The sequence below is a fragment of the Adiantum capillus-veneris genome, chromosome 29, assembly GCF_014529385.1.
Source record: "Adiantum capillus-veneris isolate H3 chromosome 29, ASM1452938v2, whole genome shotgun sequence".
NCBI classification, from domain to species: Eukaryota; Viridiplantae; Streptophyta; class Polypodiopsida; order Polypodiales; family Pteridaceae; genus Adiantum; species Adiantum capillus-veneris.
In genome coordinates, this window is record NC_140959.1 from 114,796,771 (window position 1) to 114,811,485 (window position 14,715).

At 41.1% G+C, this 14,715-nt stretch overlaps 2 pseudogenes; both read right to left on the minus strand.

The window, feature by feature from the left end:
* Positions 1-9,622: 9,622 nt before the first annotated feature.
* LOC147419798 (uncharacterized) lies at positions 9,623-11,320 on the minus strand (annotated as a pseudogene).
* Positions 11,321-12,793: 1,473 nt separating this feature from the next.
* On the minus strand, positions 12,794-14,301 carry LOC147419799 (uncharacterized; annotated as a pseudogene).
* Between the last annotated feature and the right edge of the window lie 414 nt (positions 14,302-14,715).

A 14,715-nucleotide genomic window follows, 5' to 3' on the forward strand; every position in this document is an offset into this window, starting at 1 on the left:
TGTGAGGAGCTATGTGTACATTTTTTGCTCACTGTATCCTCGCTTTGTACCGCAACCTTGCAACACACACACATAATATATGTGTGTGTGTGTGTGTGTGTGTGTGTGTACATATAGCCCCACAATGTCCTACTACCTATCATCCATGCATTCAGTTGGGCACTTCCCAATGCACCATGACCTGCAATTATGAGCATAATCATGACAACAACCACCCTCTCAATTATGTGTGTTTCTTCTATACAATATGTCTCACTCACTCTTGTCAAACACTTTTTGCTATTCAATATCTGTTTTCTCTTTTAGCACACACAATCCTATTTGACCTATCTTGGCACTCATTTGAGTTGTTTTCATTCCACTCCCCTTGATTCCCACATTGTTAGTCGTTCTTCGATGGCTCATATGAAGTGGACTACTAGGAAGGTTTACCAAGGTGAAAGATCATCTAGCAGGGCTCAGTATGATGCTAGTCAAGCATCAACATCACGTGTTCTAGGAAAGAGTCTACCTCGTTTATGCACGACCATGAGAAACAAGAGATACAAGCAGAATCAAAGTGTGTTATTGGAGCTTAAAAAGCTCAAAAAACATATTTCCTTGGCTATACCTAGAGTTTTTTGTGAAATCTGCGATCAAAACAACCTTAATTTCAAATGGTCTCACAATGCAATGCGTTGCCTCCACAAAGCGAGAAAGGATTTTTTGTCGAGCTGTTTCAAGACAAACTACATTATGATAGCTCACGCCCACAAATCAACACTCATGCCATGGGATTTGAACTCCCTTCGGCTCATTAGGTATATTGGGACAAAACATTGGTGCCTATGGGTAATAGGTATATCCGACAAAAAGATGGACAATATTTTAAGAATCTTGCCACTAGGAAAGGTCATTTCCATTGTGGTATGTGGATGCGTCCTCTATTTTGGTTTTGAACTCCTTGAGATCGACATTTTGGGGGACCTTAACAGGGAGCTGACGGACTCAATTATCAATTATTTTTTGTGACCATTGATTTTTTCCCCGTCTTGTGCTGGTTGCAAGTATATTGTGTTGTATGATAGAGTATATATTTTCTTGTAGTTTTCTTGTTTCAAACCTTGCATGGAATTTCCAAGGTGAGGTTTGTATTCTCGACTCCTAGCTTTTATTAGTTCTCTCATTCGAGAATACATCACTAGTGGAGGTACTTGATTGGTTTCAAACCATCCTCATATTTATAATTGCATTGATAAATTCATAGCGTCATTGTATGCATGATACTAGGTAGAGAGTGCATTGCAATGTGTATATTTGCTAACAACATATATGGTCAATATGTGGATTGACAAAAGTGCATTTCAAATCGCACAATGTGTAAATTTGATTTCTTTCTTAATGAAGGTTTTTTAAATATATTGGAAAGTAGAAAACTATTTTTATAACTAAAGATCTAGTTCTTATGCCTTCAACATTAAATTCAAGCAATGGAGAAAAATGTCGGCACAAGTGGTATGAAGAAGGAAAAGAAAAAAAAGCCCCTGGCAAAGAGTGGGAGTTTGCTCACAACATATGCGGTCGATATATTGTGTGGCAATGTAAATTTTGCTTCACCACAAAATCAGTTGGGGCACCATGTATTAGGGATCATTTTTTTGGGTAGCCTTGCAAAGAATTATCGCACATGTGATCATCCTCAGGCACTTGCAATTGCAAAGCGTTTGAGAGAGACATGAGTACATAAATATGTTATGGATGCATGTCAAGAGCAGACAAACTTAAATATCAATCATGATAATTATGTGGCGAGTTCAATGTTGGCATATCTCAATGAACTGTAGACGAAATCAAAGAGAACCTCACAATAGATATGGAAGTTCAGATACAAGAAACCAACAATACTCAAACTCAAAACAAGACAATAACTACACATATTCAACATAGCTTGAGCGGAGAATCGAGATTAAAATTATGAAATTCAAGAGCTTTTATTCGACATGTCTTGATTATATACAATGCTTCTTAGAAGCAAAATTACAATGTCTGTTGTTATCAACTATTGTGTTCTGAGTGTGCTATTTCTAATTGCGCTAGGGGTGTCTTGGCAAGTTTGCTTGAATTTATACTCATTTGTCATTCCAAACATATAATATATTCCTTGTGGAATGTCTTGCAAATAGACTCCACATTGGCTATTGTTTTGCATTAATCGAATTAAGCACACTAGGTGATAATGATAGCCACGTGCCAATGTATAGTATCCACTCCATTTGTCAAAATTCTTGTAGCATACTGAACACTGAGAAGATAAAGATGCATATGATTGTGACAGAAAAACTAACTCTGGATGCAAAACAAGGTGACTGATGTGTGTCCCTTGTACATGTGGAGGATACACTCATTGTATCAAATTTTAGACATCTTGGCTTAAGCGATGAATACTTTTTTCCATTTAGGTCTGCGACGCTTGAGGTGTTTGGGCGACTTCAAGCAGTTGTGTCATTTTTGCATCTTTCTCTGTCAGCTGTGTCATCAAAATATGTTTCTTCTTTTTCAAATTTAGGTCAACACCTTCAACTATCAGTTCCATCTCAACTATCAACTATTGCAATTGACAAAATGTACATATAACATTTTTGCAAAATATAGCACACAATCTGCATCGTGTAATGGATGGCCAAAAATCTCTAAGTAGATCCTCTCAGTGTTATCTTTGATTTCTTGGTGCAATCACTTCAAAAAATTTCACCGTCCTTTCTTTATCTCCGCGTCTCCACATAACCATGCTGTTTTAATCATATCCTTTGTCACTTCTTTGTTGACATCTTTCCATTGCGCGTGGTTTGAATTTGCTCATTTTGACAGTCAACGAGCTATGTACTTTGCTTGTTGTGTACATACCGTGCGCCAGAGATTTCATGTGTTGAAAAGCATTAACATCCAAATGTTGTTGATCTGCTGGCACAGTTTGTGTACCACATGCCTTCTCTTCATCAACCATAGTATCTTAGAATTGCAATTTCCACATAGAAAAATATTAAATATCCTTGACAAACATTTATACTCTTGATTTACTACTCTCAAAGGCATTGACTAAAGACAATTGATCCAAATATACTTAAAGTGATGTGAACAACAATATCACAGTTGACTAAAGACAATTGATCCAAATATACTTCAAATGATGTGAATCACAACATCACGATCGATTATAGACTTGAAATCAAATAAAATACCCAAATGGCAAGTCAATATCAACTTACAAAATGTTCAAGCCAGATAAAAAGACGACGTAAGTTCAATGAGCGATCGCTCTACATGAGTAGGGTCGGTCTTTAAATGCTCTTTAAAGAATAGCAAAATATCAGATGCATTTCTTCTAATTGCAGCTAGGTGACCACTTTTTATTGAATAGCTCTCATAGAATAGGTCCGGGTGGTAAAATACTTCTTTTGGGAAGTACACTTTTCTAGTTGCACTCCAAATTTCTATTAACATATCGTATAGAAAACCTAGTGCATAAATGTCGCTAGATTTTGAGTATGCATATGAGCAACGTGGATCATATATTTTCGGAGCAATCCAAGAGAAATCCATTGTCTCTTTGCAAGCTCACATTCCCGTGCTTCCTTTGCCTCCAAAATTACAAAGTCAGATTGAGCTGGAGGGTGCACAAAATTGTTTGATGCATGCTTGACTCGGGTTCTAAGCATCATGCCCCAATCAATAATTCCACTATGGGGTTTATTTTGCACGAGTAAAATCTAGCATTACATTGCCGGTGTGCGCTATATCAACAAAGTGACAAGATCCAACTCCATCAATCAGAGCTTATAAAATAGCTGGCATCTTCTCAATCACTACTTTGAGCCATGCAGTCTCTATCTTTGATAATTGTTGATTTACTAGTGACAAATTCCTTCAGCCATATTGAGGCATGTGCATGTAGTGTTTGAACGCTCCTAGCGTGAATGGCAAACGGCACATCATGTCTCCCAAGGTGCCCCCATTGTAGTATGGGAAGATCGTGATCTAAAAATGGAGGGGTGGAGTGTTTACATGCCTTTCTCTATTTAGAATCTATCAAGTTTAGCTTTTGCCCCTCCCTTGTAGCATTTTCCTACATACATGATATGCTCTGGAAAGAAGAATTTTTTTTTTAATAGTGTATAATGTGCATACACCAAAAGAGCCTACTCCAATCCTCTCACCTTCTACCATGGCTTTGTGAGGAATGTCGATCAAATGTGCCCACTTGGCATTCAACGTTGTGTGCATGATTGTGTCAATGTCGCTGTCATATGATCGACCACCCATGGCCCCTTGCACATCTTGAGTCGCTTGGGTAAAGTGGATTGGTCTTGAGCTTTAACCCACTTCATCTTTATCTTTTGCTCCTCCCATTGTTTATCCCACAACTCTATTTTTGCCATATTGCAAGTGAAAGGAAGAGCTTCTTTCAAATCTCTGCAACATACTTTCATATTGTCAAGCACCACATGATCTTTCGGGGGGGGGGGGGGGTCAAATTCTATTATTTTTGTAGGCGCAGTAGAAACTCGTATTGGCCTTAGACACACAATTTGCGCTCTATGTTCTCCCAAATAGTGCTAGTGAGATCTTTAATGAAGATGTCACTTTGATTAAAATGATACATGATATCAACCATCGTTACTTTTATTAAAATGATACATTTATAGTATTCATAACAATTATAGCATATTACTTTTGTACAACCTCAATAGTGTCTACCCCAATGAATAACATCTTCGCAAAACAATAGTCAATGTTTCACTAAGATTCATACTCTATTGTTTCTCTATTTGTCTGCAAATAGCTTATATGAACTTAATTCAAAAATTTATATACACACTTTTATTAAACTTTCATAACAATATTTTTTTCAAGAAGTTATACACTACTAATATTTTTATAAGAGCTAAAATTTATGAGATATTTGTGAGTTTAAAACCATGAATTACTTTGTTAATTGAGGTTGACAATACATACATTACAAATCTTGACTGTGTCCTTGAGATCGTTCCAAAATCTTTTTGGATGTGAGACATTATATTCAATTTATGAACTCTTTGTTAAAATTGCACCAAATTTTCATGATTTTTCCATCTTCATAATACTATTATTTTAGTTGTGTGCATCGAGCGGAGCAGCCTCAAGCATTGGATCAGCATTGGTTCCAGCACCCTTGGGTAATGGGTTTATTGGAGAAAGAAACATGAATGCATCTATGGAAAAAGCATTGATTGGGGCATCGATAAGTTTTGGAGTAGGGATAATAGATGGAACAACACGTGTTGAAGCTCCCTCAGGTTTTGGAGCATGTGCAAACCATGTCGGCATTTGTGAGTGTGCAAAATGTAGAAGGCTTGCTGCCAGAAGTTATGAAGCTCGCAGAAAGAGAGAGTATCGTTGCAAGCTCAAGGAAAGTTAGAACCAATATCCATCTCGTTCGATTATTGTGAAACGCCAAGCTATCACAAAGCGTCTTGTCACATGTTTCAAACATCACACAAGAGGCCTTGACAACAAGACAAAGGAATCCATCATGAAGGATGTGCTGAATGATGGTTGCATGCGTGGGCTCAAAATTGAGACGCGAGAGAATCCAGTGTTGGTGGGTTTCAAGGACACTCACCATCAAGAAACCCAGGAGCAAGAAAGAAGTGTTTCTTAAGAGGGTGACTATCATGATGGCCATGAGAGCACCGACCCCAAACATTTATGCAGCTTCAAAACTTCTAGGGACACGCCGTAGAAACTTTTGTGCAGCAAGAGAGAACTTAAAAAATGAATCCTTGCTATTGCATTTATGTGAGCGACAGGCACGCACAAAGGATGAAATCTTTGATGAGGTCAAGGAATTGGTGCTCTCCTTCTAGACAGAGAATATGCGTGTCTCTCCGAACAAGAAGGATGTGTGCCGAAGATGAATCAAGAGAAAATTGTGGCAAAAGCATCATGTGCATCTTCTAGAGCAACCCCAGGTGAATGTTTTTTGCATTCTGATGTTTTTCTGCACTTTGAAAAGCGTCCTGAGATTACATTAGCTTCATTCCTATCTTTCTTGTTGGCGTGTTGTAAGTTTTTTCCTAGCTGTAAGATTAGGTGGGATAAATACGGTAATCAGCCCTATGGTGGTAGCCACCCCGTGGTTTTCATGAGTCCTACCATTGGAGTGATATGCGGAAGGCCATCAATGCTGATACAAGCTTAGTTCTTGCTGCATATCTACAGGAATGGTTTTCATAGTCACCAGATTGTGTGAGGTAAGGGTGGTAGCTATCAATTTTAAGGAAGAAGTCACTGATATGATGCCCTGTCAATCAACATGCATCTTATAACCTGGGATGTCCACCTACTATATACATTAGTATCTTCAGAAGTCATTGTCTTGGTGGCTACCCAATCTATAAGACATATTGAGTGTAGCTACTTACTAGTAGGCATCCAGGATGGTAGTTATAGTGTTGCTTGTAGTAGAAATTTGTTGGTTTGGTAGCTAGGTTTTCCCAATTGGTGGGGTTTTAGTAAAAAAATTGATGGTGGGGTAGCTAGATTTTCCCATCTGGTGGTGTTTGAGCACAATGTAGCAATTCAGGTCAAGAGGTGGCTATTTTCCCTTTTCACATGACTAGTATGTCTTTGGTAGCTACCTTTTGTAAGTACCTTTCTTGTTAGTTATCCCATTATTGTGGTGGGGTGTGCTCACGAGGTGGCTACAATGACATGGATTTCGGTCTTTCTTGAGAGCACCACAATTATGATCTAGGTAGCTACCCATTTGGTTTGCAGCCTCCCAAGGTAGGGCGTGACCAATCCCTTGCTACCTTCCATACATGGTAGCTATCCCCTAGGGTTCAACTTGCTATTAGTTGAAGATTATAGTCAGGTAGCTACCACTCTACCTTCATTTTTGGTTGGGTGCTCTGTGGTGGTAGGTGCATGAAACTGGTACACTAATAGATCATACAGGTAGCTACCCCCCTAGGTGGTGGCAACCTGAAAAAGAGCTCATCAAGGAGGCTAGTCTGGTGACGGGTGGCTATAGATTGCATGAAACCTACTAGCTTCCTGTATTAGGGAAGGTATTTCAAAGTGCATGGTTTCCATCAAATATACTTAAGCTGACTAGGCCATAGGTAGGTACAATCAAGTGCATAATAGAAATAGGTCAACATTTTTTTTTTAACTTGCTACTTAAACCGTGCTCATATGGATGCGAAGTCCAAAGGTTTTCATGTTTACAGGTAGAATTCTTCCTTCAATTTCAAAGAGCCCATCCAACTGTGAAGATTGGGCAACGAACTTTTGAGAAACTGAAGCCATACTTTGTCCGCAAACTTAAGGATAGGTACATGTGCTGCTGCATAACACATGTCCAGATGTCTTTTTTGAGAGATGCCTTAAACCAGATAAGGAAAGGTTCTCTTGGCTTGCATTCTGTCAACTGTACTTGCCAATGTAAAATTTGTGGGGCCACTGACAAGTGCAATGCATGTGCTCAAACCTACAACAGTATGACATTACTATGGGAATCTGTTGTATGTTCGAAGTCTGAAAGTGCCAGCAATCACAATAAAAAATGTTTAATGGGAGAATGCTCTATTTGTGGACCAGAAAAAATACCTGCATGCCCAAGGGAAGAATCACAGACAAGATGCATCGTGACAGTCCAGCTATTCGAGGATGTCAAAGTTGGACAAACACATGCCGGGAAAAAGAAGAAGAGGAAAGTCCTTTCATTCAAGAAGATGAACAGAAAAGATCTTCTGGTTTTGTTTAGGGATCACTTGAAGAATTATATCCAACATCACTCTGTGTATAGATGGCAGGCTGAGCAATTCAAAGAGTGTCTTCTAGTTTTTCCAGAAATGGTGGTATTGTCCATAGTGGACTTTGTAGAGAACTACACATTCAAAGAGCAGAATGAGATTCAAACAATGCATTGGTACTCTGATTAGGTCACAATATTTTTCCACATCACCTTATCCGCATTGCAGGAGTGGTCCAAAAATATTATCACTTCTACATATCAGATGACAAGACTCATGATACTCTTTTTGTGCAGCATTGTTTAATGCTACATCACCAATGGTTGCAACAACTTGGCATAGGAGTCCAAGAACATTGGGTGTGGTCAAATGGCACGGCCTCTCAATTCAAAGCCAGGAGGCCTTTTTACTTTGTTGCTAGGTATGTCACTCTAACAAGGGCTCTTATGACATGGAATTTTTCAGGATCAGGTCATGGAAAAGGTAAGCATGATGGAGCAGGGGCTGTCATCAAACGTCATCTCACTCATGAGCAGTTGAAGCAAAATGGAGTAAAACTCCAGTGTGCACATGAAGTTGTAGCATTCTTGAGGGAGACCATGTCTACAAGCGTAGAGGCTTCTTATCCATCAAAGACCAGGCTAGTATCACGGGTGTTTTGGGAGATCAAGTTAGATGAGGTCGATTGAAGTCAGGCATGGGATTGTAAGGTTGTTCCTAATGTGCGGAGCATTCATTGCGTATCTGGTTATTCGCTGACAAATGGGAGAGCTCTGAGAAGTAGGACACTATCATGCTTTTGTAGTGCATGTATGCACTGTCTCTAGAGGAGATGCTCCAATTCTGCGCATGTGGGGTCTTGGAAGTACGTTTTGATCGAGCCCACGGATGACTTTGAGGCGGAGGAAGAAACAGAAAATCCAGCCCATGAAGGACATTATGACGCCCTAACAGATGTTCTGCATGTAGATGATAACTTTGATGTTGCTGCAAGTGCAAACAATGAAGAGCTTGTGGACTTCTATTTGTTGAAGTGCACGGGAGAGAAGTCATGCATCGAGTCTCCAATTACCGATTCTTGGGGTAATTATTGCCTACGAGGATCTTATGCGGTCAAGGGAATTTGGTATGAACAGCGATCTGGAATCCACATGAATACAAGCTCTTGCACTTGAAGCCCGAAGTCTATATGTTATCACACCTTGTGAGAGCTATCAAGTTTCCCATGGGGAGAATCAACCACAACTTGTTTATGATGTCCCCCGATGTATATGAGGTTGTTTACAATAGCATTCCCTTTGATACATAGGGACCTTAGAATTTCTAGTATATTCAATGAGTAAAGTATCCTTTGTTTCTTCCAAATTAAATGGTGCAAGGATATACTGCTATGTTGTTCTTGGGCTCTAATTCACAATAGGACGTCTGCTCTCTATTTTTGTACGTGTAATGGTTCCTTCCTTTCACTTTGGAGGTTGCAGTGGGTAGAGAAGTGTTTGCTCTGTAATGGTACCTTCCTTTCACTTGGGAGGTTGTTGTGGGTAGGAAGTCTTCAGCTGATGGTTTAGGGTTAGAGGCACAAGGCCTCATCATCAATGAACAAACAATAATCCAACCAAAATTCCAAATCTCCTTTGAATCCTTAAACCTCAATTTAGCCAGAGCGGGTGATGACTAGGTGTGAACAAGTCAAGAACCTTGGTATTCAAAGCCATTGTAATTTCCCACTTCTAACTAAAAAATAAATACCGCAAGGGGCGCCGAATTTTCAAGCCAACCAGGTGTTGAGCGAGGAAACGAGTTTAAAGTATGTGTGTGTGAATAAGTCTAGGTATTAATTGAATGAATTACCGCTTCATGAGACTGTTGAGAATATTTTTGTATCGTGTATCGTCCACCATAAGAATCAATGACCCCCTCCAATCTGGTCTCCTTTTTAAGAGCTCCGGTAATCCCTTTACAAAAACTGGTTTTGCTTCGCCGCCTTGCAGCTCTCTGATATCAGTAAGTCTAAAAGGCAATTTGACGTAGTCAGTTTGGCAGAATTTCTCTTTCCAAATTTTGGGGTGCATCCTGCTCAGGCAACTCTTAAGTGTAATATTCATGTTCATGTTAGTGCAGCTGGACTAGATGCAAAGGTGAAAGATGTCTGCGCATTCATGAAGAAATTGAAGCACATCTGGCCTGATTATGCAAAAGGTGCCACAGTCACTGCCTCCCTTGAACACTTTTTGAGAGAGAAAATCTTTGGTTCTTGGAGGGATCTCTGGATTTGGGTATCTTCTCAAGAGAACCCCATTCATGTCTAACACCAGTACTTTTTGTGCAGGACAGGTTGGAGGTGGCGTACCCTCCATCAGCGGAGCAGCACAATGCTAATTGGGAAAGGCATTACAACATCCTTCCAACTTTTTGTACAGGAACTTACATCTTGCTGTAACTCTGGCGAATGCACTTCTTTTGGAGCCTCTGGCTGCACATCTTGCCCCAGAGAGGAATCTTTCTGAGCATCACCAATAGGGACGAAGTCTGGAGGGGCCGCTGGGTGCACATGCGTGGATGCCCCGGCAGTAGGATCCTGTGATTCATCATTAGACATTGAACCACTCTTCATGTCGGTGCCTTTCTTCCCAAGAAAAATAGCCAAAGATTGTATCAGCAGGAGCAGCTCCTTTGGCGTTTTTGCTGTGTTGGCAAAACCTGTGCGTCGTAAAGTAGACAAGATCTTCAAAACCCCTTCCAATCCTTGGGGCATTACCCATTTCCACCTCTTGTAGCCCAAGGGTTTGAGTTCCTCTAAACAAACAGAACGCAAGAGTCAGAAAGTTGCAATATTTTTATTTTTTTTGAGAAAATGGATCTCACCTCAGTGGACAAGGCATCAAAAGACACATGCACCACATCACAATTCACATAAAAAAACACTTTGACAATGAAAGAGAAACTCCAGGTTGATCCAAACGTTCTATTGTTACATTACGAAAGGATTGCGGTACAAAGAAGGATAGTGGTTTGATACAAAAAGGATGGTACAACCAAAAAGGCTCATAGAAGGGTTGGCTATAAAGCATTAGTCATGGACACTAGGTAGAGTCTAAGCCAGGCATCTTTCTGCCCGTGTGTTTGCAGCACCTTTTTTGAGGTTTTCTCCGCTTACTGCACCGGTGTCCCCATCCACAACCACAGAATCCTTCTCTTTAGCACTCTCTGACCCTTTGGCTGCATCCAACCTTTCATTATGGTCTCCCCTTGCCCCCCCTGTAGGAGCAATAACTATTAATAAACACCCTAATCAAGACATACTGATGCAAACATCTCAGAGACTACCCAGTTATACTTGAAGTCCCTTTGCATTTTTTTGCATTTCTTGCCGCTGCAAAAGCCTCTGCAATATTAGGGATTTTTGAGGGAGATTTCTCTTGGTTCACCGGTATGGATGTCAAAGGTTTGCTAGGATACTGGCTCTTGAAGAGCTTCACTTCTTCCCTGACAAGTGGCAATTCCGCAAGTATTTCATGCGCAATGGGGAGCACATCACCATCCATTAATTGGGTTTGCTCTATATCAGGTACATCTGTTCCTGAAACATCCCAAAAATAAACTCTAGGTGCATTGTAAAAAAGAATTATGAGTAAACTTTGTACTAAACAAGTGCTTCAAAGGACCCAAGGAACTGCTGTTACCTTCTAGATTGCAATGTCTCTCTTCCTTATCGGAGAGAACACTGATCGTAGCGCCCATTTTGACCTCTTTGGAGATCACTTCGGTGTTTAGATCACCCTTTTCAGCATCTAATCAATACATAGGAAGCTTAGGCAATACTTATTGACAAAACCATACAAATATTGTACGAATGTCCCCGAAGAAAGGGTTACCAAAACTGTCATCTGATTTGGTTGAAAGGACCTACGCCTCACTTTTTTTCTTGGAGGTAGATTCTGCACAAGCATTAGGCAATTTAGGTTATGACAAGCTAACCATCAATGGATATAACCTTAAAGATTATGTCCCACCATGTTAGATACCATTGCATGAAAAAGGTAGCTATCCCCAGACTGGTAGCTACCACAATAATAGTGGGTAACAACACTAGTGTGCTGGGTGGCTCAAACCATAGTAGTTACAATTTAGCCAATACAACATTGGTGCCTAAAGATTGAATGTAAGACACATGATCATGGCAATAAACTGGTAGTCACCCCCTACCATAGCTACCACCTTTGGATTAGTTAGCACATAAGCCACTAGCCACCTCGCCACCTACTATTCAGCCATCAAACCAAGTCAGCACTTGTGACTAGGCAGGTCTGACTTGGATGGGGTGGACCACCACCTACCATAGGTACTACCACCTTTGTAGAAGCTACCACATAGTCACTAGCCACCTAGCCACATACTTCTCAACCAGCTAGCAAGTCAGTATTTGTGACTAGGGCTCTAAGTAGCTAGTGGTAGCTAGTCAGTAGCTAGCCATCTACCACCCAAACAACTGCCACCTTGCCATCAACCACCTTGTCAGCTAAGACCTACCTAGCTAATATCTAGTTTAGAACACCTATACATGGTACCACCTAGCCAACCACATAGCTACCACACGTACAAGAGGTACCACAGTTCTCTTGGAGGGAAACTGCCAGCCATTAAGAAATAGGCACCATAGCTACTGTCTAACAAGGTGGCTACCCTTCATGTCACACTATAAGATGTCTGCCCCAGTAAGCACCACTTTGGAAGCTAGTACTTCTGGAGATGCAATTATAGGTAGCCACCTTTGATATCATGGTCATATGACACCTATAAGTATGCACAGGCCTGAAGTTGTACTTGTAGTAGACTAATTCTACCACAAACACAACTACCCCTATGTTAGGTGCCTACCCATATGTTACCTAGGAAGATGGTAATAACAATGCACATTCTCAGCCACATTCACAGATACCATATGTAAATGAGAAAAATGACCTACGTACCAAACTTTAAGCATCCAGGAGATGTGTTGCCCCCGCTGTCTACAAACATTAATTCCTTGATATTATCTGGGATGAGACGACCACAACTTGCAGCCAAGCATTTTCCCTCTCTGCCAACAAGGTTGGCAAAACAATATATGTGGTAAGCATGATGAATATCCTCAACGCCTCTTTGTCGTACATGAGCAGGCCACATGCACTACAGCTATCGGGCACCTGCGATATCTCAGCATTAGGTGGTGGCACTTTGGGGGGTGGAACCTGCAAATGAACCGGGCTTTTTCTGCGTCGCATGGCGTTTACAAAATCGACACGAGCATTCAGTATGGGGAGAATTTCTTCATTCATCTCAATTTCCCTAGTAATCTCAAGTAACTCTGCACTGCAGTCATCATCCTCCACCTCAGCTTGCAAGGTCTCTAGCGTCATTTCGAGCTTGAAGACCCGTGCCTTCTCCCTTTCCACATTAGCACTGTCCACCGTAGATGATTGCAGCTCCCCCAATCGATGTTTGGCTTTAGCAAGCTGCGTTGTCACACTGTTAATGATTGACATTGCCCCCTCATTTCGATGCACATTTGCTTGTATGGCATCTCGTCTTTTACACGCTTCATGGTACTGCGTTAATGCCTTTGCTTGGTTGAGTGCCATAGCCATTCCAACATCATCAAGTTCACGAAGAGACAAATTTCCAAGCCTTGAAAATTTGGCCGCATTGTGCAAGCCAGAACCCTTGTTGGCATCCCCATCATCTACATTCGTAACCATGGTCATGCGCCGCGAGCTCTGCAGTGCACTTGCGGAGTGGAACGCTGCCCATCTCTGTTTCTTCAGCTGCTGCAGCTTGCTAGATTCCATATTGGCTACAATGCTCTCAGCAAAAGCTACCTAATTCACAACCCCTCTCAAATGTTCATAGAGGAAACCCCTGGCAAATGCCTTTGTTACCTCCATACCATAGTTCCTAGGAGGCTCTTGGTACACCAAAGTGAACATGGAGTAGAATTTTCTCCAGAACTCCTTCTTAACAAACCTACATTTGACTTTGCTGCCTCTCTTTGGCACCTCAGTAAACACTTGCAACCAGTCTTCATCTGAAGCCTAGGATCCTGTCCAACACAATTAAGCTTGTACACCTCATGGGCCTCTGCTTTTGTCATGCAAAACTGGTTCTTGCTCTCAAAGTTGACATGAGGAGGCTGCCACCTAGACATCGGTGCAGGAGAAGTGGGGGTTCGGACGTTTTGGTCTGATCGAGAACGACGAGCTAGCCTCTCCTCTACAGCAGGTCTTGCATGAGTAGGATTTGGCCTTCTCTTCTTCACCCTACGTGTGTCATGGTCCTCCCCTTCAGAAGTAGAGGATGCAACTCTTTTGTTTGGAGAAGCATGCACGACGCGCGTGGGTGGTGTCTTCCTCACCGGCTTGCTCTCCTTCTGCCTAGCTTCTTGCTCCTGAGACCTGTGCTGCTTGTGTGCCTTTCTTTCTTTCCCCACCTGCTCCTTGACGTGCTGTGGAGAGGACTGAGCTCGTTTGTTGTGCGACAGTAGCTCCATGCCCCCAGCTCTCTGCATCATAATTCCCCCGCTCGCGGCTGTTACAAAGGGGCCCAAGCCACTCAAACTCACTTTTTAAAAAAGACACTAATAGGTATATATTGAAAAAAAAAACCCCCCATGTTCTCAAATTTGGTACTACAAGTGACCTCCACCACTTACAAACTTAGGTAGTAACATGAAGTGCCTAGCCCCCAAAAATCAAGTAGCTAGTGTACCACCTTAGCATGCATATACCCAAGTATTAATACGCAAAATGTGAACTCACATCTTATGGTCTAGCGAAATGTTTAGGATTTTTAACTAGTATTGTTTGATTTGGGTGGTTTCCTTAAGTGTTAATTGTTTTTAATACATATGTACGATCAAACACAGATTTTCGAAGTGAAAATGGCTATCAACCCGTATTAATCT